At 39.7% G+C, this 26419-nt stretch overlaps 1 protein-coding gene across 1 annotated transcript in view; it reads right to left on the bottom strand.

Annotated features, from left to right (window-relative positions):
- The window catches only part of IL1RAPL1 (interleukin 1 receptor accessory protein like 1), a 1125084-nt gene that overhangs the window by 520705 nt on the left and 577960 nt on the right, over nucleotides 1-26419 (bottom strand). The window lies entirely within an intron of this gene.

The following is a 26419-nucleotide window of genomic DNA, read 5'->3' as shown; positions in this document are numbered from 1 at the left end:
ATAATCAGTGAATTGCATTAATCAAATCCCGTCCAGGTAACAATATAAATGAAAGAAGGCAACTATTCAGTTTCAGATTATGTTAGGACAAGGACCAGTGGCCTGAAGCTAAGAAAGGAAAAGTTTAAGTTAGATCTTAGGGGGAAAAAAGTTCTTAATAGTATTGGTGTTTGTGCAGCAGGACAGAGTATTAGGAAAAATGATTCAAGGCATCCTCTCTTGATAAATGAAGGAACAGGTTAGATAAGATGTTACTAGGAATGCCTGAGCTTTCAGTGCTACAAAATGCTGGGGATGAGATAATATGATGTAAGTGTTTGGTATTTTACTGTTCCTGCTACCAGTAATTCTGTACTTCAGTTTTCCTAAGATGCTAAGCACAGACAAAACTCTCAGTCAAGGTTAATTCTATCCAATCATAACTGCAACACAGATGAACAAAGTAACTTCAGGACAGGATCTATCAATTAGATTTGCTCAAAAAAGAAGGGGTTTTGGTTTGTTTTTAACTTCATGGAAAATGTTGACTTTCTACCAAAAAAATGTTCAAACATTAAAAAACGGTATTCCAATTAAAAAAAATCAAAAACTTTTAAGGTGAGCAGACACTTGCAAATAAACGTTTACTCAAAAACCCAATTTTTGTCACAAAAAACGTTGTTAGAAAATTTACAACTAGCCTTACGATCTATTGCTATGTATTGTACAATGCCAGATATTGTTGTTGTTTTTTTAATTTGGGAGAAAAGCCTTTTAAAAAAATCATTTTTAAGAGTCCACAAATAAGTAATATAATATAAATATTTGTTATAAATGTATAGGAGTATATATTATATATAGTCAAATGTTATGATGACATGAACATACAAAGTATGACATAGTAGTATAACTGCCGCCCAACATTGTCAATATAGTACAGGACAATATTAGAATCAGGGTGTGTAAGGAATGGCCATCCATATAGTGAAATATTCCATATTGTTCATGGATTGATTAGTTTCCTTATTTAATTTTGGGGGAGGCCAGAGGGTGTTCCATTTTCAAATAACCCAAAGTGTCTGTCCCTTCCCCCCACCAAAAAAAAAAAAAAAAATCACTCCTGCGAGAGGCCTAGATCAGGCAAGATTCAGTATTGCAGAAGAGATGAGCTTGCGATACATAAATGTATTTTTTTTTTAAAGTCCCATATCTTGGAAATCTGCAGGGCTAGGAATGGGAACTTTATACAATTTAGAAGGGACATATGCCCAGTTTTCCAGTGTTCAAACCTACTGATTTTAGAATGAATTTCCATTTCTGATTGTTCCAGCCTTTACGTTACTGAGCACCTTAAATCTGTCAGCTTGGAAACCCAGAAATAATCAGTAAATTAAAATGCATCTTTAAGAAATGTTAACTCCATTATACAAGTTATTAGGTAACAGCTTCTTCATGTTAGCTCATTATCAGCTTGTAATTTTGACCTTTACTATTTAATTTAGTTTGTATGCTTTTGGTTTATAATGCCACTTTATTAGCCTAGGTTTCTCTCTCAGGACCTTCAATTTTAATGCTGCCAGCTCCCTTGAACATGATGCATCCATGGAAACATACTATGGAAGAATACTTATTCCACTACATATTTCTGTTTGTGTTGAATGGAGGATCAGCTATGCAGAGCACTTAACCTTGATTTATTTCAGTTTAGAATTCCCCATGGAAAAAATACCAAGACAATTCATGTATTTATGTCACTTGCAATCTAGTTTAGTGAGCTTAGACAAATGTGTTGGAAGACATAATACACTCGTGCAAAAAGAAGAGAGAGTTAACTATTACGTGAATGAATGCTTTTAAAATTCAGGAGATGTAGTATTAAAGGAGTATGAAAAATAAATTGGCTGTACAAATATTCTACTTGCAATGAAGCTCAGTGAAACTATTACTACATATACAGAAATAATGATATTTCTGTGACAACAAACACAATACCTGAAAAAGCTTAAATGCAGACAGTTTTTCTGTATTTTGCTCTATTGCTGTTTGCTGTAAAGCACAAATATTATTTAAGTACTTATTACTTACACTGTCATATAACTACAGATTTATATTTGGTAGTTTTACTGTAATTTTGGAAATAACAGGAATAACCATGACTGGAGCATGTTACACCAATTTTATGAACAGTGTACTGTTCCTAATTTCCTGTTAGTTTCTGGATTTGAATCAGCTTCTTGGTGTTGATCTCAGGTTTTTATGTGGCTTGAGTTCTGGCTACTTGGTAAAATAGCTCTTTATATATGTCACAACAACTGGGATTAGCTAGGATGCTTCTTCTGATTGTGCCTAGATTTGAACATCTGGCAGTTGGAGTCAGAGCTCCCAGCTTTGAGACTTATTTCCCCCATTGGTCTGAAATAGCCTGTCAGTTGAAATTCAGGGCATAATGTAAGACCCAGCTATTCCCTCGGGCTCTGAGAGTATAGCCAAATTCCACTTTGCCAGTTGTGGTGGGCAAAACTTGAAAATAAATCCTTAGAATTTCAGTGGAAATTTACAGTTGAAAATCCAGAATCAATCACATACTCCTACATGTTTTGGATCTTGGTTAGATCCAAAAAGAGAATGGGGAATACCTTCCAGTTTGGATGTAGCCAAACTCAACTCTCAGCTCTTCTCAAAATGTCTGCACTAAGGCTAATTCCAATCTTAGTCCTAGCCCTGACTGAGCCTCAAGTCAAAACTCAGATGAGAAGGAATGTGGTCCAGAAGAAAAGGCATGGGACTGACAGGAACCTTAGGTTCTCCTCCTCTCTCTGGACAAGTCTTTTAATCTACCTGTTGCTCAGTTCCAATCTGTAAAATGGGATAATGATAGTTACCATTCTTTGTAAAAAGAGCTTTGAGATCTCTTGATCTATACATGCTAAAATTCATTGCCCACTTTACCAATAAACCCGATTTGGAATCAGATCATCACCTCATGCCATATTCAAAGGGAAGGAGCATTACTGAAAAATGTCTTGCCATTTCAGAATTTTTTAAGCCGACAAAAAATGCTAAAATTTTAATTCCCTTCAAAAACAGGAACTTTAGTGCATGGGTGATATCACCAGTTGGTTTATCATTTTCTCTCTTTCTTTCCTTGTTTTATTGGAAAATGCAACAATAAATTTGGATGCGGATTTGTCTATAAGATTTTGTGCTACACAGCTGAATAGTCCCACTTTGTACAAAGACGCAGGAAGAGATCCTAACTGAGTGAAGTTTAAGCCTGAAGGCATAGCATATTGCCTGCAAAGCAATTTTCAAAATGTAGCATTTTCCATAGTTTCCTGATGAATAACCATAATTCCCATCAACAAAAAACAAAACAAAATGAAACTCTTCCTCATATTTCAAGTGGATAACAGGTTCACCACTAGAGGCAGTATGTCAGAGTTTTGTTGTTGAACAGCATCATAGAGTTAGTGGTTGCAGAAACACATTGCATATAACATACTGACACCAGAGGATTAGTATTTTTACAGCCAACAAAAAACACCAAGATTTTTCTTATGCATATTGATCCTTTCTGAGATCAATGACTTATTTATATTTTATCTTCCTCTATTGAAAAATGCTCTGCCTTGTCACTGGACAGTTGAAGAACATAAGACAATTTTAGGGCTTGTCTTATTGGAAAAGCAACTGGAATAGTTCCCCATATGGACACTTTTATTCTGAAATAAGAATGTCCACTCACAAACTATTCCAGCATAGCTATCACGCTTTGAATTCATACCATACCTTAATCCAAAATAACTGTGAAGCATAGACAAGCCCTTAGGTTTCCAAAAACATTGTGTATATATCTATCCACACATAGACACATATAAATGCATCATGTCAAAGTGTAGCTTCTGAATTTATGTTCTTGTAATACATAGACTGATTACCTGCGTGGTAACTCCTAAAGTGGTTGTTAAAAGGTTTATTATCAGAATATAACCCCTGAGAAAACTACATGCCAGTTCAGAGACAAAAAATGAACAAAGCACACACACTTGGATACATTTAAATATAACCACTACTATTCTCAACACAGGTAAAAGTAGTAAGAGAACCCCCACTAATATTATCATGTCCCCTCATACACTCCACCTTTTTCCTATCAAAAAGTTCATATCAAAAAGATGTTTGATTGTTTTAATAGATTTAGACTATAAAGTAAATAATTTCTCAAACACATTAACTACCCAGGAAAATATGCATAATGGAATTAGAATTCACCCAGTTGTAAAATTCAGGTGGTTACTGATAATGCATTAAGGTACAGAGCTGTAGAATCACGGTCAACACTAGGCTTAAGGAAATATATTTGTCCCTTTTTCATATGTGCTTTTAATGTGTGTGGGGGGTGGGGTGGGGGGGGCTGGTCTGATTTTGTTCTTTCTTACACCAATTTTACACAAGTTTAACTCTACCAACACTTCTTTCAAGTCAGTTCTAGCTGCATTAAGCTCATTTCAGCTGGGAGGGACTATAAATATGTTAACCATAAAATGTGGAATACCCCAGTCTCCTCAAGTGCAATACCAATAGGTCTGGATCCATGAGAAGGTGAAAATAAGTTTTTGACAGAAGGTTTAAAGCACTCATGGCAGGATAGAATTGTCTCTCTGTGATTCCATTAGGGATTTTTTTTTTAATGGTAGTGATATTTTAGCAGGCAATCAACTATCTGTATTTGAGATATCATAGTGATAGGGTAATACAATAGATAAAGAAATATGCACAGAGAAATAGACATATATACCTAATAGATACTTAAAAAGGGGACTTGCTAAAATGCACAGCAAGAAAGATCTGATGAAGTACATTTACCATGACTAAGAACAGCTGGAGGCATTTGAACAGATTAGAAAATCTGGCTAACAAAAAAAAAAAAGTTTTTTCCTCTCCACTGAGAGTTTGTACATATTTAGTTAAAGTAAAATAATTCTAGGTATATAAGGGTCAGATTCCTCTATACAATTCAGATGAGGTGACGTAGGGTTGCCAATTTTGGTTGGATGTATTCCTGGAGATTTCAGCACATGACAACCTTTAACTAAAGATGATATTTAATTCCTGGAGACTGCAGGCCAATCCTGGAGGGTTGGCAACCTAGGTGATGCCTTACTTGAAGAACACTCTCACTGAAATCCATGGGAATTAATGTCGTGATGCACAAATAACTGCAGTACATAGGGATGTACAGTATTTTCAAAGGCACAAGTATCAATTACGTGCCTAACTCCCATTGAAAAATTGAGTGGGAGTTAGGCACCCAACTGACATTTCTGTTTGAAAAAATATCCCATACTTAATAACTTCACTGGGACTTACTTAAGCACACACTTAAGTGCCTTCCTAAATAGGGATGGACTAAAGCAGATGCTTGAAGTTAAGCAGGTGCTTACATGCTTTGCTGAATCCCCTCCAAAGACACTACTCAGAAGAATAATGCAGCATGCAGAATGCTATTTGTGCCACTGAGATATGCTCTCAATTTTGCCCCACTTCTGCTGTGATCATATGCTTTTCTCTTCTTTATCTTTCAGTACACTTTGTAAAATCAGATCCAGTGTTACCCTTCTTTGTATATGACAACACTGATCACAGCATCACACAATCAATACATACATTCATGCTGGCAGAAAACAATTATGACAAATAAATATGTACTGAGAATTTTCTCAAGCTTGAGCCATTTCTATTATCACTCCATCAAGCAATCACATATTTATTTTATAAATTGAAAAATACTTGAATAATTCAACAGCCTTGAAATTTCAGAGCTGCATTCAACTGAGTGGCTGTACTCCCTAATCTCCATTTTAATATGCTGCCAGTTATTGCTACTCATAATAGCACAATACAGGGACCATTCACTCAGTTATTTCCTCGAATGGCTTCAGAGTATGAAGTAAACCACACACTACATCACTGTCCTTATAATGAGATCGTTCTGGTGGATAAACAAACTCCCTGCAGGCCCTACCTACTGATAGGACCTAGTGAACCAAATATTTAACACTTCTAAGAGCATCCTCCCTGCCATTTCTCAGGATTGTATGTATGATTTTCAAGGGAATATTTGATGCAGAGAAGTAGAAAATTGAGCTACTGACTTGTGGGTACATTGCCACAACCTGACAAAGCAACAAAACCTCAATTCAATTTCTGGTTCTTGTGAGGTAATAGGGGTGCCAACGTTTCCAGTATGATTTCAGAAATCTAAATTCCTGTTATATACTACCAATTTAGGTATGCCATTATGTGAAAACCACACTTTCAAAGAGAAAGGTTCTAGTAATAACCCACACTTCCTAAAACTGCATCGGCAATTTTTTAAAAAAAGATATGCATTAAAAAAAGATCCCCCCCCAGATATTTTTTTAAAACACATTGGGATTATTTAACATGAAATCCATACACTTTTAGAAATTCATGTTGGAACCCTTTCATGTTTAAAGCACATTTTCTAATCAGCATTGTTATCACATAGCCAATTTTGGAAAGGTAAAACTAGCAGTACATCCTGAGGCATCTTTTGTACCTTTTTCCAAGCTGTTTCCTTTAGTTATTTCAATTAGAAAAAAACAAACATTAAAAAAGGGAGGTGGAGGAAATGCTCTCAAAAGAATAGCGCTTGAACACAGCGTGCTCAACAAAATGCTTGAACCGATCAGCCATCCATCCACTTCATCTAGTGTCTCTGTTCTGATTATATTACAAATTCTGGATTGTGCTATTTTTTCTTACAGTATCATTCTAATTGATGGTAACAGTACTAATCTCCTCCCCAAATGCAGGAAAGGAGGGCTAAAAAATGTTACACACATTGATAGGCTGAGAATGAGAAAGGAATGTGATCAAGCTATATTTTTTTAAATAGATCATTGTGTTGTCATACTCTATTGTTTTTTTTTTTAAAGTTTCAATATGAAATTAGAAACATGAAAAGAGTTGATGCTAATAATTTAAAATGACAGTAAAGTACATTTTATATGTGATTTATTTCCGTTTGGATTAACATTGTTATCATAGCTTTGCACATTAGTTGGCTACAATTAAGGTTGAGAAAGTGCTTTCATTCCAAGCTCCTATTTTCATTTTGCTTCTATCTCAACAATTTCATTTTGGGTTGAAATTTCTCATGCTTTGGTTTCATTCCAAAAGTGTGTGGTGTTTATATTTTTAAGAGAGGTACGTAAAATTATTTTAGATATTTTCATTTGTTAAGGAATGCTTCAGTTACATTTTCCCACACACTTCCCCATTTTTCAGTCAGTTGAGTGTTTAAAACATTAGATTTGGCCCTTTAAGAGGACTAATGAGTGCATTTGCTATATGTAGGGGAAAGACAGGTGAAGACATAAACCTAGTTATGAAAGGAAGTAGAGTGTTTGCAAGCAGTTAATTTAAAATGCTTCATTCATTATTTACCTTGACTCCCAAGTGAGGGACTAGAATGATCACAAGTGTGGATAGTTGATTGATTCAAATCATTCTGCTGTAAAACAGGAGAGAGGTGAAAAGACCTGTATGCCTAACATGTTTATAATATATGCTCTACTCACTGCAGAATTTGGGTCTTTCACCCTGGACAAGCCCTGCTCAAGATCACACCTCTGAAACAGTAACCCTCCTTAACAAGTAATCCATCACTTGTACCATGAGTTACAAAAATCGGAAAGCTCATGATAGAACAAACTAGATAAGTTATGAAAGCTATATCAGCCATCAGAGGGAAAACGGCAGCATGCTAGAGTGCATAAGGTCTGAATACACTTCTCCCCTCAAACAGGTTCATATCTTTCTCTGTAGCTGGAACTCCCACCCTACTCTGTGCCACAGGTCAATAGTGTCTCTTCTTTGAAATCCTTCCATAAGGTTCACTGTGATGCTCAGAAGTATAGAGTCAATATTAATATATTTTAAGGAAAGAATTTCCTTGTCATTACCTCCACTGGCCTCCTACTTTGTGTGGATGCATGTGTCATTCTTGTTGGAATTTTATGTCCTCAGGTCAGGGACTGTCTGTATTTGGTATCCTATCACTGGTACTTAACAAATAATAAAGAACAAAAACCAACAGTTTCAGAGCCTTTTTTACTTCAAAATCTGATGTTTGGACCTCACTAGGAATTTGGATCCAGGCCCACTGGAGAGTGACTAGGGATCTAGACTTGCTGAATCTTGTCTATCTATTTTAAAGAGTGGGGGTGGGTGGGTGGGTGTTGGGGAAAAAACAATTAGCCCTTGCTCTCACCCCTCTAGGTGCTTGATTCGACTCTAGGATCCCACAGAGTTCTAGATTCAGAGTCCAATCTACACAGGCATCTTTTATTGGTGTACAGAAATACAGCTCGAGCTGGGTGCCTCCGGAGAGGGACCTTGCCCCTCAGAAATTGCAAGCAATTATACCCTTTACAGTTGCTAACACTGCCCTCGCCCATGTCCATAGTCCAATCCCCTAATCTGAGTAGGGGTCTCTGTTCTTTCCCATTGGACAGTTCTGTTGCTGAGTGGAGAGTCCATTGCCGGGTGCTGGATTTGCTCCGGGAGACAGTCAGTCCTACTCTTTGCATTCTTTTTTATCTTCAGTGATAACGGGCAGTCTCAACTGGTTTTGTAGCTGCTTCTTCAGCGTTCCTCTCAGGTCAGCTTGACCTCGGCCTAAGGCTTCAACTACTTTAATCACTTATGCTAAGTTAGTAACTTATGCTAAGTTGTAAGAACAAACTTATTGAACATTCATATAAAATAGCATATAAGCCCTTTTTTATAACAGTATCTGGATACAAATCTATGCTCTATATTGTACAGGAGGTCACACAAGATCTAATGGTCCTTTCTGGCTTTAAAAATCTATGATTCTCTTAAGTGTCTTGCCTAGAGATAGTGCTCTACATTGTTATATAAAACACTAGGGTTTGATTTGTGCTGCTGGTAGTGCCCTCCCTGGGGCTTCAAATGACTACAAGAAAATCACTAACCTACAAGCACGCTGTAAAACCATTGACAGCAACTCTGCTAGTTCCTATAAACTATGGACCAGCTCAGTTCTTGGAGGATACTTCTCTAAGGAAGAGAGTCAATGGAATCATAGAAATGTAGAATCATATAGGTCATCTAGCCCAGGCCCCTGCATGGAGGTAGGCCGAAGTATTAGCTAGATCATCCTTGGCTCTTTCTTAAAACCTCCAGCGACAGAGATTCCACAACCTCCCTAAATAATTTGTTTTAGTGCTTAACTACTTTTACAGTTAGGGCTTTTTTCCTAATGTCTAATCTAATTCTCCCTTGCTGTAATTTAAGGCCATTACTTCTTGTCCTGTCCTCGGTGGTTAAGGAGAACAATTTATCACATTTCTCTTTTATGTACAAGAAGACTGTTATCATGTCCACCTCTCAGTCTTCTCTTCGCCAGACTAAATAAAAAACACCATTTTTTTCAATCTTTCCTTGTAGGTCATGTTTCCTAGACCTTTCTTCATTTTTGTTGCTCTGCTCTGGACTTTCTCCACATCTTTCCCAAAGAATGGTGCCCAGAACTTGACCGAGTGCTCCAGTTGAGGCCTTATGAGTACTGAATAGGGTGGAAGAAATACTTTTTACACATCTTGCTTACAATGTCCTAAAATATCTGACACACCCCAAAATGATGTGCACTTTTTTTGCAGCAGTATTGCATTGTTGACTCAAATTTAGTTTGTGATTCACTATAATTCTCAGACCCTTTTCTGCAGTATTCCTTCCTAGACAGTGCTTTCTCATTTTGTATTTGTGCAATTGATTTTTCCTCCCTAATTGTGATACTTTGCATTTTCCTTATTGAATTTCATCTTATTTCCCCAGTTTGTCAAAACCATTTTGAATACTAATCCTGTCCTCCAAAGTGCTTGCAAACCCTCCTATCATAGTATTGAGCACAAACTTTACAAGGGTAATCTGTATTGCATTATCCAAATCATTTATGAAGATATTGAATAGAACTGGACTAAGTAGAAATCCCTTCAGGATCTTGATCTATATGCCCTTCCAGCTTGATTGTGAACCACTGGTAATTACTCTGAGTATGCTTTTCCAACTAGATGAGCACCCACTTTATAAGAGGTTCACCTAGACTATATTTCTCTAATTTGTTTATGAGAAGATCATTTAAGACAACATCAAAAGCCTTAACAACATCAAGATATATCACATATACTGCTTTCCCCTTATCCACAAGGCTGTCAAAGAAGTATATTAGGTATTGGTTTAACATGATTTGTTATTGAGAAATCCATGTTGACTGTTACTTATAACCTCATTTTCTCCAAGGTGCCTACAAATTGATTGTTTGATTACTTGTTCCATTACCTTTCCGGGTACCAAAGTTAAACTGACTGGTCTATAGTTCCCTGAGTTATCCTTATTCTCCTTTTTTATAGATAAGAGCTATATTTGCCCTTTCCTAGGCTGCTGGGATCTCTCTCTTCCTCCACAAGTTCTCAAAGATAAGCAAACGTGTATCTTTTGTATAGCAGATTACAACCATTTCCCACAGCTGTAATTGTATTCCTCAATTCTCAGAGTCTGCCGCAGTCCAATGTAATTTATGAGGGAGATATTCAAAGACACAAATAGGCTCTAAGGTGCCCATCCCATCAAATTTCAATAGCAGTTCAGCACTGAATTGCCCTTTAGGCCTTTGTAAATCTCCTCCTACATGTCAAATACAAGAATGAGGAACAGCCTCAATAATTACCACAAAAGGCAAGGAGTGGTTAGAACCAAGAATGGCCGTGCTATTTTTGTATGGCACAACAGCAGGGCAAGCCTTTGATGCCCATGAACCCCAGTCCTAAAAGGCCTAAAAATGTGAAAGCTAATCTCGGCTTTCTACAGGCACGCACACACACACACACACACACCCCTACATGTGTGCATGCGTACATGCACATTCTCCCTTAGCCACTCAGCGCTGCCACTGATGGTGTTAGCCTCATCACAAACTCCTTCCCAGAAAGCTGCTTATGGCCAAACAAGCAGCTCCACTGAGCAGCCAGTGTGCATTCTAGCCAAAAGGAATGCATGTGGGAAGACACATCAGTGATATGAGAAACAGCCTGTTGGAAAGGAACAAGTGTGGGACTGAGACTTAGGGACCACTGTATTTTAATCCCAGTTTTGATACTGACTCCCCTGTGCTGTGTTAAGTCACTAGGTTTCCACATTTAACAATGCTATGGGATGTGGGTCTCAATGTTTCCATGTCCACATCAAATTAATCAGTTATTCATGGGACTGCTCCTAAACCTCATCTTACTATGCCACCCACAACAATACTAAAGACGACTATTTGCATAGTGGGGTAAATGAGTTTGTTTTGTTGGGGGGGTAGGGGCGGGGAGATGGGTGAAAAAACATTTCACATGTCCTTCTGGAGAGTTAACATAAAAGCTGTGCTCAACACACCTGGGAGATGGATCCTCCAGATAGATCACTTCAATGACTTCAAACAAGTGAGTCAGAGAGATTTAAGCCACAGAATTACAGCGGATATGAAATACATTTGTGGCAGAGGATGATGTTTATTCAACTAATAAAGTCAAAGTGCAAAAACTTGGTAGTTCTAAAGCTGTTCAATAATGTCAGTAATATGTATATAGACATTCAGAGTGATTGTCTACAGTAATATACAACATTGTATTAAATTCATATTTATATTTCATATTTCATTCCACTGTTACTGTGTGAATGATATCGCTACTTGGTAAATTTGTGAAAATATTATTTTTATTGAAGTGTCAATCGTAACTTTTCAGTGGTACTATTTGTAAGATCTCATTAAACTTGCATTACACAAACTCCCTTTGACTTAACTGGGCTCATCTAATTATGGATAATAAGATTTGTCTCTGTGTTATATTTCACAGTGAGCCCTGCTGTACTCCAAATAAATATTTTTTTGAAATCATGATACGTGTGAGGCAGGCAACTCAATCCACAACTATAGCTATTAGTATATCTGTAACTATAGAGTCTCTAAACATTGTCATATTTCATAACATAGACAAATGCTATTGTGATACATACTGAAAAAGGTAATGAAAAAATATGTAACTCATGGGACAAAGTCTTATGTGATTTTGCCAGAGCAAAATATTCAAATGATCTTAGGTGGTAACTGTGAAATGAGTGCATGTCTCTACATTATTTGATTAACTGTGTGTGTGTTTGTACACATTGGGGCCTAGAAAGTAATTAAAGTTTTCATGGATAGAAACATGATGTCAATATTTGCATCAACATATTAATGTGAAATTTACAGTGTTGTTAAAAATTAGTTTTGAAAGGATTTGAGGTAATTATTAGTGTTATTTTATGCTCTCTACAAACATCTGAAAAGTAATACTTGAGACAAGAACCCACTTCAGTTCCTACTACAGCCATGCTGGAGTAAGCTGCAAGGGCAGAAGCACTTCTTAAGGCTGAGCATGGTAGATAGGCAGCTACAGTTCGGTAGCAGGTAGTGCTCAGGTGCTAGGATATCCCAGTGATTTCATAGCTACCACATTAAGCCTGGTGGTGAGTCATTAATGTCACGGCTACTATTGCTCTGTCTAGCAAATGAGTGAAGCTGGAGTGGGAGAGTGTTTCATAGAATCATAGAATCATAGAATATCAGAGTTGGAAGGGACCTCAGGAGGTCATCTAGTCCAACCCCCTGCTCAAAGCAGGACCAATCCCCAATTAAATCATCCCAGCCAGGGCTTTGTCAAGCCTGACCTTAAAAACTTCTAAGGAAGGAGATTCTACCACCGCCCTAGGTAACGCATTCCAATGTTTCACCACCCTCCTAGTGAAAAAGTTTTTCCTAATATCCAACCTAAAGCTCCCCCACTGCAACTTGAGACCATTACTCCTTGTTCTATCATCTGGTACCACTGAGAACAGTCTAGATCCATCCTCTTTGGAACCCCCTTTCAGGTAATTGAAAGCAGCTATCAAATCCCCCCTCATTCTTCTCTTCTGCAGACTAAACAATCCCAGTTCCCTCAGCCTCTCCTCATAAGTCATGTGTTCCAGACCCCTAATCATTTTTGTTGCCCTTCGCTGGACTCTCTCCAATTTATCCACATCCTTCTTGTAGTGTGGGGCCCAAAACTGGACACAGTACTCCAGATGAGGCCTCACCAATGTCGAATAGAGGGGAACGATCACGTCCCTCAATCTGCTCGCTATGCCCCTACTTATACATCCCAAAATGCCATTGGCCTTCTTGGCAACAAGGGCACACTGCTGACTCATATCCAGCTTCTCGTCCACTGTAACCCCTAGGTCCTTTTCCGGACTTCTGATCTGTCCAGACACAGAGGGTCAGACTAGGATCTCAGTTTCACCAGCATAAATCTGGAGCAAGCAATTAAAGATTGATGAGGACACAGCAGCCAAATGAGGACAGACACTTGAATGGAATGAAGTGGCAGGCTGCAACTTTTATTAAACTTTAACACAGGGGAGTGGAGCGACCTGCCCATCACTCTCTCTCTCTCTTATACCAGACATTTAGTTGGTTCCAATGTGGGTTTTATAGGGCTCCCTAACATATAACCTGTTAACTGGCACCAGGGTTAGAGACTTGGTAATCCATAATTCGAGTGGCTCTCCTCAGCCTACCTTCCCAAGAATCAGCTCTCTCTGAGTCCCAGAACCCTCTCTCCTGCAGGGGGGACAGAGGGTGCAACAGGGTGGGGATCTCGGCCTGTGAGGGCCTCAAATTCTGACTTTTCCCACAGAGGCCACAAGGTTTCACCCTATCACATGATCCCAAGGCCCATCACCAAAATCCCAGATCTTTTACCTCTGGGAACTGTTCATTTCATTCTCATAATCACACTGGAATCTGGCTGCAAGTGGCTGTGAATGGACACCACCATCCCAGTACTTCAGTTCAGTACTAAGCACATTCCTACTTAACCCACTGTAGCTCGAAGGTGTTGTGAGGAAGGCAAAAAAACCTCCCCGGTCCTCCACCAATTGGCCCATGGAAGAAAAGTTTCCTTCCTAATCCTTTAAACTGGTGATAGGCTAGACCTGCAGCATCTGTCTGGTCAGGTTCCCATTCCTAGTTCAGATGGGCTGATGGCAAAGAGTGGGCAGAGGCGCCAAATGGCCCTTGCACTGGGCTAAATCCTAGGAATGGGAAACAGTGGCTGATGAGCACCCCTCTCTCCCAGCTGTCCAAAGGATCCCAAATACTAGTGGGAGGAGCTACCTATTGTCCTTATGGCAAGTGTCTCCCTCCCTTGCAAATGGAACTGTCCTCCTTTCACCACTGGCCCCTCAAGTTACCCCTCCCGTTGATGGGGGTAGGTGGCATTTAGAAAAAACTAGCCATCTCTTCAACATGAGAAATGCCCAATTTTCTTTACTAGGAATAAATATTGTAAATAACTTGTGATGAGCTGCACTAGCTAATAACAACAAAAACACCTATATCTGGAGATGCTGCACTTCGAGAGCTATTTCTTCAACACTGACTACATAATACTGCATAAGAACTTGCAGGGAAATCCTGGCCCCATTGACATCAACCAGAGTTTTGCCATTGACTTCCATGAGATCAGAATTTCTCCCCAACATTTACATAGAGACGACTGGCTGACACTATAGGGCTGTGGTTTCTTCTCACCTAACGCTAATACGGCTACTTTCAGTCTCAGCCTTGCTGCCTGACAGTTGCCAGGAAACCAGCACAATACTTCTATTATTAAGGATTAACTATTCTGGTGCTTAAAGTGTGTATTAAAAATAACAATAATAGTAATGTCGAACTCACACAATGGGGGGCATATTTTTAATTTCATATGGTGATAGCTATCAGAATGTAAAAGTTTCAGTGTGAATCTGTCAGCAGCAAAAGCAATTAATGGTATTTGTGATATGCTTACCCACAGACACCAATCCAGAAACATTACTGCAGCAATTAGAGGATATGTACGAATGTCAAAATAAAAGAACAAGCCATTGCCAATCCAAAATTTGTCATATTGAGTGGATCTCCTTTTATGTGCAATGATTGTTAATTTAATGAATGCTGAATGCGTAATGTAAGAAAAACAGAAAAGAAAAATAAACTATTTAAACTATGTTTTAGTTCCAACAGCTATAAAACCACAGATTGACTATGTTTACAAAAAAGGCTTCTCTGTGTATGGTGTGCAGGGATAATTGAGTGTTTCTTAACAAACCTTTAAAGACAGATCACATTTGTTTGTGCAGTAATCACACAGCAATTCATTTCTAATTGAAGAGGTATTATGCTGTAATTGTTTATTAATATATGTTCACTTCTTGCAGATGCCACCAGCCAGAAAACAAGGCTATTTAATTCCAACAGAAACTTCTTAAAAACCCTAGCAAGGAATAATAATACACACCTGAAATTTGAAGTGAAAAATATATGAACAACCATGTATCTACAAGGTAAGTATTATGACAAGTCATTGTACTCCTCTTTGTACATTTCTTGATTTTAGAAGAATTCATCTTCCCATAACATCTACTATTCCCTTCCTTTTTTTGCCCTGATAACCATATTAAGTCTGGAAAGCATAGCTTACGAAAGACATACTAAATCTATGAAGCTTTGCTCCCAGTATCAATTCACATGCCACTTGGCATTCCTTCTGATTCTACATTCTTTATGTTTGATAAACTTTCTCAAGTAACCTACAAAGAGATAGAGGCCACTGGAATAATATAGTGGATTGATACTGTAATCTCATTACGCAAAGGAAAGGAGAAACACTGTTACACCTTAATTGATTGGTTTCATTACAGTTGGTATGGCAAAGGGGTGATAGGGACAGCCACTAGGGCAGGAAGAAGGGAACGGAAGGAAGGAAAGGGCAAGGGGGAGGGGGAGGGAAGAGGACGGGAAAGGAGAGGAGGAGGAATGGCTACCACACCACACCCACTAGGCTGAAAGCAGGGTGGAGGGGCGTCAACAGAAGGAGACAGAGGAAAATGAGGAACACAACTCCCAGCACAAGATGAGAAAAAACAGCTCCCCCTGCTGCACTGAGGAAAGGAGGGGAAAACTAAAACATCATGCGGGAGTGTGCATCAGTGAAGGGATTAACGAAAAAAAAGGGGTGTGGGAATCTCAAACGACAACAGCGGAAAGTCGGTACGTGGGCAATGAGGGCAGACCAGGAAGGGGAGCAAACAGCAAGGGATTGGAATGAAGTGGGAGGTGTCAGAACAAGTATGCCACAGGCGTGGAGCAAAAAACAGGGTAGGTTCAAAAACAACAAATGGAAGGGGAGGAGAATGGGGCTGGCAACCACACCTGCACCACGGGACAAGGACGGGGCAAACAAACTAACCAAGGACCAAAAACCAGAACAGGGCAAAACAGAGCAAACAGGGTGGCTAGAAGGGGGGTGGATGGGGCAGGCAGCAAAAGGAAAGGGGGCAAACAGCTGCAAAACCAGGACAGTGGGCGAGGCAGAGGGGAAGGGGGCCGACCTGCCAAATGCAGCAAGGGAGGGAGGACAAAGCCAAGGGAGGGGAAAGGAAAGGTGCACCCATGGGCACCCAAAAAACAAGTGCCCGCTTGTTGCCGCTACTGTCTCGGGATGGATAGAAAGGGAGAGCAAACTGCTGGGCTGGGGAGTGGAGAATAGAGCCAGAAGGTAGGTGGAAAGGTGGAGGGTGCAGTGGTGGTGGCAGTAGGGAGCGAACAGACAGTAGTGGCAGTAGTGGTGATGGCAGTAGGTGGTGGGAGCGAACAGACCGGGGGAGGGCTCCACGCTTTTCCCCCAGAACCCCACAGCAAAGGCACCTACCACCACAGAAGCAAAGATGTTAGAAGGCCCCCTCCGCTCCCTCCTCAGCTCCAGCAGCAGCAACGACGACGACAAGCTCTCTAGCGGCAGCAGCAACCCAGCCAGAGGCCCCAAAAGAGATGGAACAAGTGGGGCCTCACACTACCCTCTGAGAACTCACACCAGCAGAGTCCTCTCCACAGCGGCAGCAGTAGCCGGGGGGGCAACCAGCCTGCAGGACGACCTCAAAAGAGTCAAAGGCAGGTATATCAGCCTCAGGATGAACAGGTCCCTGTTTCCTGGATAGCCAAACAAAGGCTACTCCAGGCCAATCAAGACACCTGATACCAATTAACCAATTAAGATCATTAGGCTAATGGAGACAGGTGGAACCAATCAAGGTCTCACTCAGACTGCTTAAAAGCTCTCCTTTCCAGTTCCCTCTAGAGGGTCCAGGTGAAAAGAGCTGGAGGAGGAAGAAAAAGCAGTATTGCTGTATCCTGAGGCAAGGGTGAAGCTAGGAAGAGGTGATCACAGGGGAAGTGGCCCAGGGAATCAAAGCAGCATTTAGCAGTGGAGGGAAAGCCACCAACAGCTTCTATCCTTAGGGTCCTTGGGCTGGAAAGCGGAGTAGAGGGTGGGCCTGGGTTCCCTGCCCCCTCCCCCCCCCATACTCTACAGAGATCCCCTTGAGAGGGGAAGCAAGACTTGGTCCATTCAGGAGGGCGAACTGTGCCTACTGAGCTCTATGGAACAACAAAGACTATGGGGTATTTCCCCTTTCCATCTCCCATACTGGCCTGTGATGGAAGTAACTCAATAGGCTGTGACTCTGGCCACTACACTGTGAAAGGAAGGTCACATTGGGGCCTCAGTGAGTTTCTGAGACCCCTGGATCCACCAGGAAGTGCGGGACCCACAATTACAGGCTCGGAACTTTGTCACACTGTGTATATATATCTTCCTACTGTATTTTCCACTGCATGCATCTGATGAAGTGGGTTTTAGCCCATGAAAGCTTATGCCCAAATAAATGTGTTAGTCTCTAAGTTGCCACAAGTACTCCTTGTTTTTTTACTGTTACTTTAGTGGAAATATATGAGAAGAAAGGCTTTCTTTCTTTTTTTTTTTAACCAAAGCTTACTTTTAAGTTTAACAGGCATACTAATGTTAAAGTGGAGTATACTGAAATCTAGACTAGGATATGTGAATTAGGTGCCCAAATCACATTGAAATTCAGAGGGAGTTAGGTTCATAACTTTGAAAATCATAACTCCAGTCTTCTGCTGATTGATAAATCAATGCAATTAGCTTCCTCTAAAAACAAATCAAAACACATTAATGTAAATTAGTTACCACAATAAGGAAATGCAGTTTTGGGTCAGTTCAACAAACCAAAAAGATTCACTCCTGGTTTGGAGATGAAGATACTGCTGGACTAAAATTGGATGCATATCAGCACTGGGGATTGCTATATCATGAGAAATATCTCACTCTCCTGCTGTTTTTTTACTGTACAGCACTGTGATACTATTCAATTTTGTGTGAACCACACTACTTCATCAGTCAGTAATGCACTGAATGTGTAACAATATCCATTATTGGGAAATGAGGCAATAGAAGTGTCCAGCATTATGCTGTGTATCATATTTTGACACGCAGCGTCAATTTTAATTCACTGCATATGCCTAGGTGATGCCAAAAGCAATTGTGTCTGTATATTTGATTATATTATACAATGGGGCTGAATTTTTATTTAGTTTTATATTGAAGTGTGATTGTTTGCCATTAATTTTAGAACAAATTGTCATTTCCTGAGAAATATCACATCTTCCAACACCACCTCAACGTTGCAGTAACAGTGAGAAAAATCAGACACTAATAATGATTGCACTTCTAAAGAAAGAGTCCTGCAGTCTCCTAGTAAAGCTCTTCCAGTTGTCCAAGGAATAGACATTTCTATAAAGGGTGTCAATGAAGCTAGAGCGGGTGGTAGAACAACCTTATAGTCCAGGTTTCCTTATGACAGTTTTATTGAGTGATGCTTCACTCTATTTGATCTCTATGCAGCTTTTATAATACCTCAAATCCACAGAGGTAAAGAAAATTCTGGTATATACTGTAACACCACAGAGATAAAACAGTTTTTGATCTGTGATTATTTAAAATTTCCTTAGAGGTTGCTCAATTCAATGTGTAATTCAGCTTCTATCCAGCTCCTTTCCCTCCCCACCACATGGTTTATTTATTAAAGGTGGGTGTTGCTGCAGTTTTGGGTAAAGAGCTGATGAGACTCTGAAGTCTCATATTGTAAACTGGAGGCCTGCCAGGTCAAGGGTCACTGGAGTCAGTCTGATGCTAACAACACAGGAAATCTAATTTGGAATTTACAGATGGAAGCTTGGATCTCAAGTGTGTGCTTGTGTCTATGGAAAAAATATTATGACATTCGGTGTCAGCATGGTGCCTGTGGTGTTCCATTGTCAAGCAAATCTTTGTTTTGCATCCCAGCTTCCATTAGCCTTTAGAGAGGCATATAAATGACAACATTTATAATGTACTGAGTACAGGGTTGCGTTAAGCAGAAAAATAAATGTTTTTTAAAACTCGCCTTTATTTCCCCCTGTTGGCTTCTATAAGTCAAAAAGAATTTTCATTGCTAAGTATTTATATTACAGTAATGCCCAAAGGCGCACACGGGATCAGGGCCTAACTATGCTATAAGCTGTACAAATACACATGGAGACAATGATCCCCGGCGTGAGGAGTTTACAGTCTATTTATGTGACCAGCAGGGAAGAAACTGAATGCCACCCCAGATTTGTTTTCATTTTATTATTTTTTTTCGTATTGCTGTGTGGCTATTAAAAGCGGATGGCCTAGAAATGCTGATTCTATTCATGCTTGAGTTTTTAAATGAAAATTTCTGAGTGCGTTGTTGTTGTTGTTATAATTTGTATTATCGTAGGGCTTAGGAACTCTAGTCACACACATACACACACTGTGCTAGGCTCTGCACAAATACAGAAGAAAAAGAAGATTCGTGTCCCTGACAGCCTACACTCTAGGTATAAGACAAAAGACCACAGCTAGTTACAGATAGGTGGGGGAGTACAAGAAAACAATGAGAATATTGGTCAGAATGATACAGTGGTCTCATCTCACCAGCAGCCTAACTGATGTTTTTTGTAGAAAACTAGAGTTGTAAGGAGGGTTTTGAAGGAGGATAATGAGGTGTCTTTGTGGATGATTATAGGGAGCTCCTCCAAAGTATGAGGGGCTGCATGGGAGAAGGTATGAAGGTGTTCATTCAAAAGGATAACATGGGCAATGGAGGCTGGCATCATGGGTCAAAGACAGGAGTCGACATCACAATACTGAATCATTGATGACATCTGGGATGGGGATAGGCCATGAAGGACCTGGGGCTAGGAAAATGACTTTTGCAGCACCGTAGATATAAGAAGGGCAAGATTGTTTTTGTTCAAGGCCAGAGAAAAGGAGGTTGTAGTAATCAAGATGTGAGATGATGAGAACCTGAACGTGAGTTTTACCTGTTTAGCTATACAGGGAAGGCTGTATTTAGAGATGTTATGAAGAAAGAATTGGCAAGTTTTAAATATAGCCTGGATATAAGAAGCTAGAATGAGGTCCAAGTCAAATATGATGCCCCAGTTTTTGGGTCTGAGTGTTAGGCAGGATGGAGGTGTTGTGATCAAGAAAGGAGGTAGAGCAGTGGTTCTCAACTGTGGCCCACCGCTTGTTCAGGGAAAGCCCCTGGCACGCCAGGCTGGTTTGTTTACCTGCCGTTTCTGCAGGTTCGGCCGATTGCGGCTCCCACTGGCCGTGGTTTGCTGCTGCAGGCCAATGGGGTCTGTGGGAAGTGGCATGGGCTGAGGGATGCACCAGCCACCGCTTCCCGCAGCCCCCATTTGCCTGGAGCAGTGAACCACGGCCAGTGGGAGCCGTGATCGGCCGCACCTGCGGAAGTGACAGGTAAACAAACCGGCCCGGCGTGCCAGGGGCTTTCCCTGAACAAGCGGTGGACCACAGTTGAGAGCCACTGAGGTAGAGGGAAAAGTTTTGGGGGAGAAGATTACAAAGCTCTGTTTTAGTCATGTATGGATATTTGTGTCCTCCCTCTATAGCTCACACCCCCTTCATGATACTGACCAGAGACTTTTTCCCCTTCTATACTGTTTTTTTCTTAGTATTTTACACTGAAGGCCATTCCTTATCCATGCTTGTAGTAATAAATTAGTACCACTCCAAGAGCAAAGAATGGCTATTCCTCTGGTGTGTTCTTTTTGCACCTAGTATAAGCACTATCAGGATAGAAAAGAGATCTGTTTCCCATTTAACGTCTTAGGCTTTTAAGCTGGGTCTGCAAACAGGTGGAATAATATTATTTACTAAACTCTCCTAGTTTATTGCAGTATTCTTAATGATCATGGAAACTTCTGTGATTTTTTTTCCTGAGTACCATTTTGTACACTGCTGTACTGCAATCTGTATATAAACTCAGCTCCTATAAGGGTTACTGGCAGTGTTATTATCACCCTTTCCTTCAGAAGGCTCAGTCTTTTAGGGGAATAAATACCAAATAAACCCATTTACCCATTTTTGGTCACTTAACCACAGCAAATCAAGTCTTCCACAAACATCAAAAGGATTCTATTAAAAAGAACAGATGGATCTGATGCTTAAATTAATCATTCTGTTAGAGGTTCCATTCCTCTCAGCTACCTTTTAAGAGTAATGTTGGAAAAGCTTCACTAAAGGATTAATTTTGTTTATAAATACTCTCAGCAGCCTGTCCAATGGTACAAGTAGCATTTTAGAATAATGAAAATAGAGCATGAGACAGCTTTTGTGTGACAACTGTAAATCAGTACTTTCATATTGCACTAACCATTAAGACTAGGCAGTGGGGGAAAAAAGTATTCCCTGTATGTATGTTGTATGCGTGAAAGCTCATTGTATGGCATTTGGCATATTATTTTACACATATAACGGAGCAAATATATTGGATGAGGCACAGAAGTATTCATCCCATGATTTTCATATTCCCCTTCCCCCTCTTCCACCAAACCCGGAGTTTTCTTGTTTTCACATTTCTCAGAATTCATTTTGTTAATGACAGTGGAGAAAAGAAGGGCTACTTTTTTTAATTGCAGGGCTTGAAAGTTCAAAATAACAAAACCTGCATGATTATATATGTTCTCTAGACGACATTTTATATTATGGAGGTATTGTTAGTAACTCCATCGTTAAGATTGAATTGAGATTTGCACTTAAAGCAGGATTAAAATCCCTCTATTTCACTCTTCATTGATTGAATTTAGTTTCTAGATTTAACACAACCACCGTTCAAAGCAGAGTTGAATTTTCTATTCTATTTGTATACAACGTTTACTTTTTTCTAAACAGAGGAAAGTGTGATTTAAAAATGATCTCTTTATGATTTCCCCCTTTGTTCCCCTAAGTGAGTTATGGGTTCTTTGTACCCATAGAGTAATTTAGCTCCACAAGGAAAAGTTTTGGAACTACCCAGACCCAACAGCTGCTTTCCTTGTTCTCCTATTGCTCCTATCCGCTATGTCTGACAAACACCCTCATCACTCCTAACTAGAGCTAGTCAGAGAAACTTTGATGAAACTACATTCCATTGGAATATTCAGTTCCAACAAAATCAAAGCCCTTTGCAAAACTACGTTGATTTGGCCAGAATTTCATTTTAGAACAAACTTGTGGAAGAAAAGTTCAAAACAAAATAACCTCATCTCCAACTTTATACTTTTAACACTAGATAAACCGATAAAACATAACACATTATACCACTGCACGTCTACAGCAAATACATCTTAATTTAGCTGAAGTTGCATATTGTGGCTGCAGAGTACCTTCTGCATGGATTTTCTCACTAAACTTATGAAGTTTGCAGTTCAGAAGGTTGCATATGTGTGTGGCTAACCTAGTTATATAGTACAGTTAGTACAGTGGCTAACCTAGTTATATAGTACACATTGCATGTGAATTCTGGCAAAAGGAGGAGGAAGACATGCAAACTGCTGGTACCAGCTGTAGGCAGGTGCCCAATGCAGGTGCTTATTCAATAGTGAGTTGGTTTCCTTGATAAATCAGAATTGGAAGTAGATTAGAAGACATCCCATCAAGAAGCTGGGTAATGGTGTTGGAGCTCCTAATTAGTACTACAGTAAAGAAACAACCCACTGTCCCCCACCCCCTTAACTCTCAGAGGAGGGAGGGATGTGGAGGTTTCAACAATGGTGCTAGGACCAGGTTAACGGGGATGGTAGCGGTTGGAGGCTGGCAGCAGCCCTCCACCAAGTTGGATGGTCTATAATAGAAAGGATGACCTGCTCTGTACAAGTTATTGCCAGATAGTTCCCCAGATATGTTACTTAATGAAGTTGCAGCCTTATTCTGGTGTCTTGTCTTTCTTTCTGAAGTGCCTGGGACAAGAGCTGGTAAGCTTGTAAGGTGAAAAATGTTAGGGAAGCCTCTTTGCAAGATTTGCAATCTGATAAATTCCCCACTCTGATACACTTCAGCAGCTGTGCAGGTCATAAGGTTTTCTTGCAATGCAGAACTCTTAAGGGACAAGGCATTTTGATGTCCTCCAGGCAAAGAGTCCCAGGTGAGAGAATTAAAATGCACTATTTTCAATTTGTTGCAACTCATCTAAGAAATGAACAGTGAAGCTTCTCTTTGTTCCTCCCTATCCTATGTTATTCTATTACAAATGAAAAGCCTGGGATGTTTCATAGAAAAAAATCATTTGCCTTTTTGGAGAGGTTGAGCACCCAAATCTTCATTTGACTTCAAAGGGAGTTGCAGGTTGTCAGCACCTCTGAGGGGAGGGAAAAAAAACCCAAAAAACTTGCACAAACACAGTTGAATCAAGCCGCTGTTCAGAATTAAATATCTTCACAGTGTTTTACAGTAGTCAACCACTTCTACTCAAAACTCATGAAATGCCAGTGTTAAAGTTGCAAATGCAACCTTAACTCTTCGCCTTTTAATGTCCTGGAATTCTGAAAGCTTTTAATTCTATGATCACACTTTACTTTTGAAGTAGTATAGTATAAAGTTATACAATTTGCTACAACTGGAGGTACACATTCTATATGGTATGTTCTGCACTCAATTAAAGGGTCCCACTCATTCTCACCTGCCACACATTATATTGATAAAGAAATGGAATCAAGTTTTCAGAAGTGACTAGTGATTTTGGGTGCCCAACTTGAGATCCTTATACACACATTAAATAGTCAGAGGGTGGATGCTCTGTACTTTCTGAAAAGTTAGGCTCAAGTTTGTGTCACAAGTTTGGCACATGGATACTGAAACACCCAGAATCACTGGTCCCTTTGGTAAATTTAGACCACATTGTAAAAGTGTGATATTATGGTTATTTCAATCCAGAATACCTAATTCTCCTATCACAAACAGAGGATTATATCTGCTGGAGAGAAAAAAGAATGAACAGCGTCAGAATTAAAGATACTAAATATCTATGGAAAAGAACAATTGACAAATTAAATGGGATAAGATCAACATTTCACAAAATAATCTTTTTCAGAGTTTTCCATGAGTTGTCAATAGCAGTTTAATTTTAAGCTTAAATTATTAAAAAATGCAATTTTTCTACTACTCATAGATAATTCATGATGTTATAACGTTCATTCATCTAAATCAAGGAGCCAGACATAAGAAGGGGTCGAGAAGGGAGAGAACAAACACAATTTAAACCACTACATGAAGCAAAATTACCTTAAACAAAAATTCACACTGTGTACATGAGTGCAAGAATGAAAATGAAGGTTCCACAACTAAAAAATAAAAAGCATTCATTTAAGCTAGGAAGCAAAGCATACTATGACAGATTTCCCTTAGGTACAGCCTCTTTCATTGTACCCAATATAACACAGCCAATTATTGTGCAGCACCATCTGTTTCCTCAGACCTGTGTCTAGCAGGTTGGAAAGGCTGTTTTACCCCCTTTCTGGATCTGTTAAATTTATCTCAGACGCAGGGGAGAAAGAGCATGTAAACTGCTGTTGCAGGAAAAATGGACATATCCTGATTACAATATAATAGGAATTACCCAATGATCAGATTAATGATTTCTTTCCACGGATCAGGTTCCCATCTATAAAATAACGAATACTAATACACCTAGTCATAAGCACATTTGTAGCATACAGATGATCTTTTATTAATGAAACCTAGTATTTTATCCTTTGAATATAAATTCTGAAACTTGGAACATTATAACTTTTCAAAAAGGAAATACAAAACATCAACTTTAAAAATAATTATAGGCCAATCCTGCCATTGGATCCTTACAGAAAGGCATTGCACCTTTATGGAAAACAGCCTTCATCAAATTTATTAAAATTATAACATTTAATGGAAAAGTATTTTCAGTCACCCCATGACAAAGCAGGATCGTACATTATAGCATATTCTTGAGTGCTTTGTCCAATCTAATTATAAATGACTGAAGTGATGGAGCTTTCACCACCGCTTTTGGGAAACTATTTCACCATTTCTCAAAATAGTTAGGGCATTTTCCTTAGCTTAATTTCCTTCCATTACTCCTACTTACGATTCAGAACTGGAAACTATGGCTGCTATTTGAAAGAACTTGACACTCTTTGAGTGGTCTCAAATTGATTATACGCTAAATAGAAGAGTATGTTCCAATTAGGTCATTATGATATATTAAAATTTTGTAGCAATTGGAAAAGTAGAGAACACAGAGACAGTGTGCAACAGTGGATCCCAAAATAACAATTTGGAATAATCAAGAGAGACGCTTACAGAAACGAGGCAAGCAAAATATTGTGGGCAATGATTTTTCAATCTGGTACATGGGAAAGTCAGATGACTCAGATGTAACTGTGAGTGATATAATTGGTATACCCATTTCTCTGTAGAAAGCACAGAAAATGAACATGCATCTAGCCTTAATATTATTGCCCATTTAGCTGAGTGATAGCTCAAATTCAGGCTTTGAAGGGTGCCTTTGTTTCAATGAGAAACTACTGACCAAGTCAGTGTATTTTTTAAGACTTGTCTACGCTGGCGGCAGCATGTAGGGTACAGGCATTACACATGAACCTACAGGCTGCAGTGAAAGCCAGGCGGCATCCATCCTGCGGTATGCAGCTACACACAGAGGTGAAAGGCTCTGACAGAGGGGAGGCAGCAAACTATTACACCGCTAAAAACAGCACTGTAGTTGAGGGAGAAACTACTGGGCATGTAGACAGCCTTGAAGGTTTATATACCCTAGGTTCTGGTATGTCTGCCCCCTCTCGCAGCAGCTGTGCATAGAGGTTTAGGGAATTGGGTTTCAGGTTTTTCCTGCTGTGGGCAGGAGACAGCATGGGGAAGGGGGGAATTTTGCTTCACCTCCCCCACCCCCGGTTAGTCTCTCTGGGACAGCGAGCAATCAAGCCTTGCACAGGTAGATGAAGGGCTGTTCTTTGGCCCCAGGTGAGCCAAGGGCAGGATACTTACAAGGGTGAGAGGCTGGGGGAGCCTGGAGTAGTGTTCGA

The sequence above is a fragment of the Natator depressus genome, chromosome 1, assembly GCF_965152275.1.
Source record: "Natator depressus isolate rNatDep1 chromosome 1, rNatDep2.hap1, whole genome shotgun sequence".
NCBI lineage: Eukaryota > Metazoa > Chordata > Testudines > Cheloniidae > Natator > Natator depressus.
The sequence above is the reverse complement of the archived record's forward strand: the minus strand, read 5'-3'. Positions and strand labels throughout refer to the sequence as shown.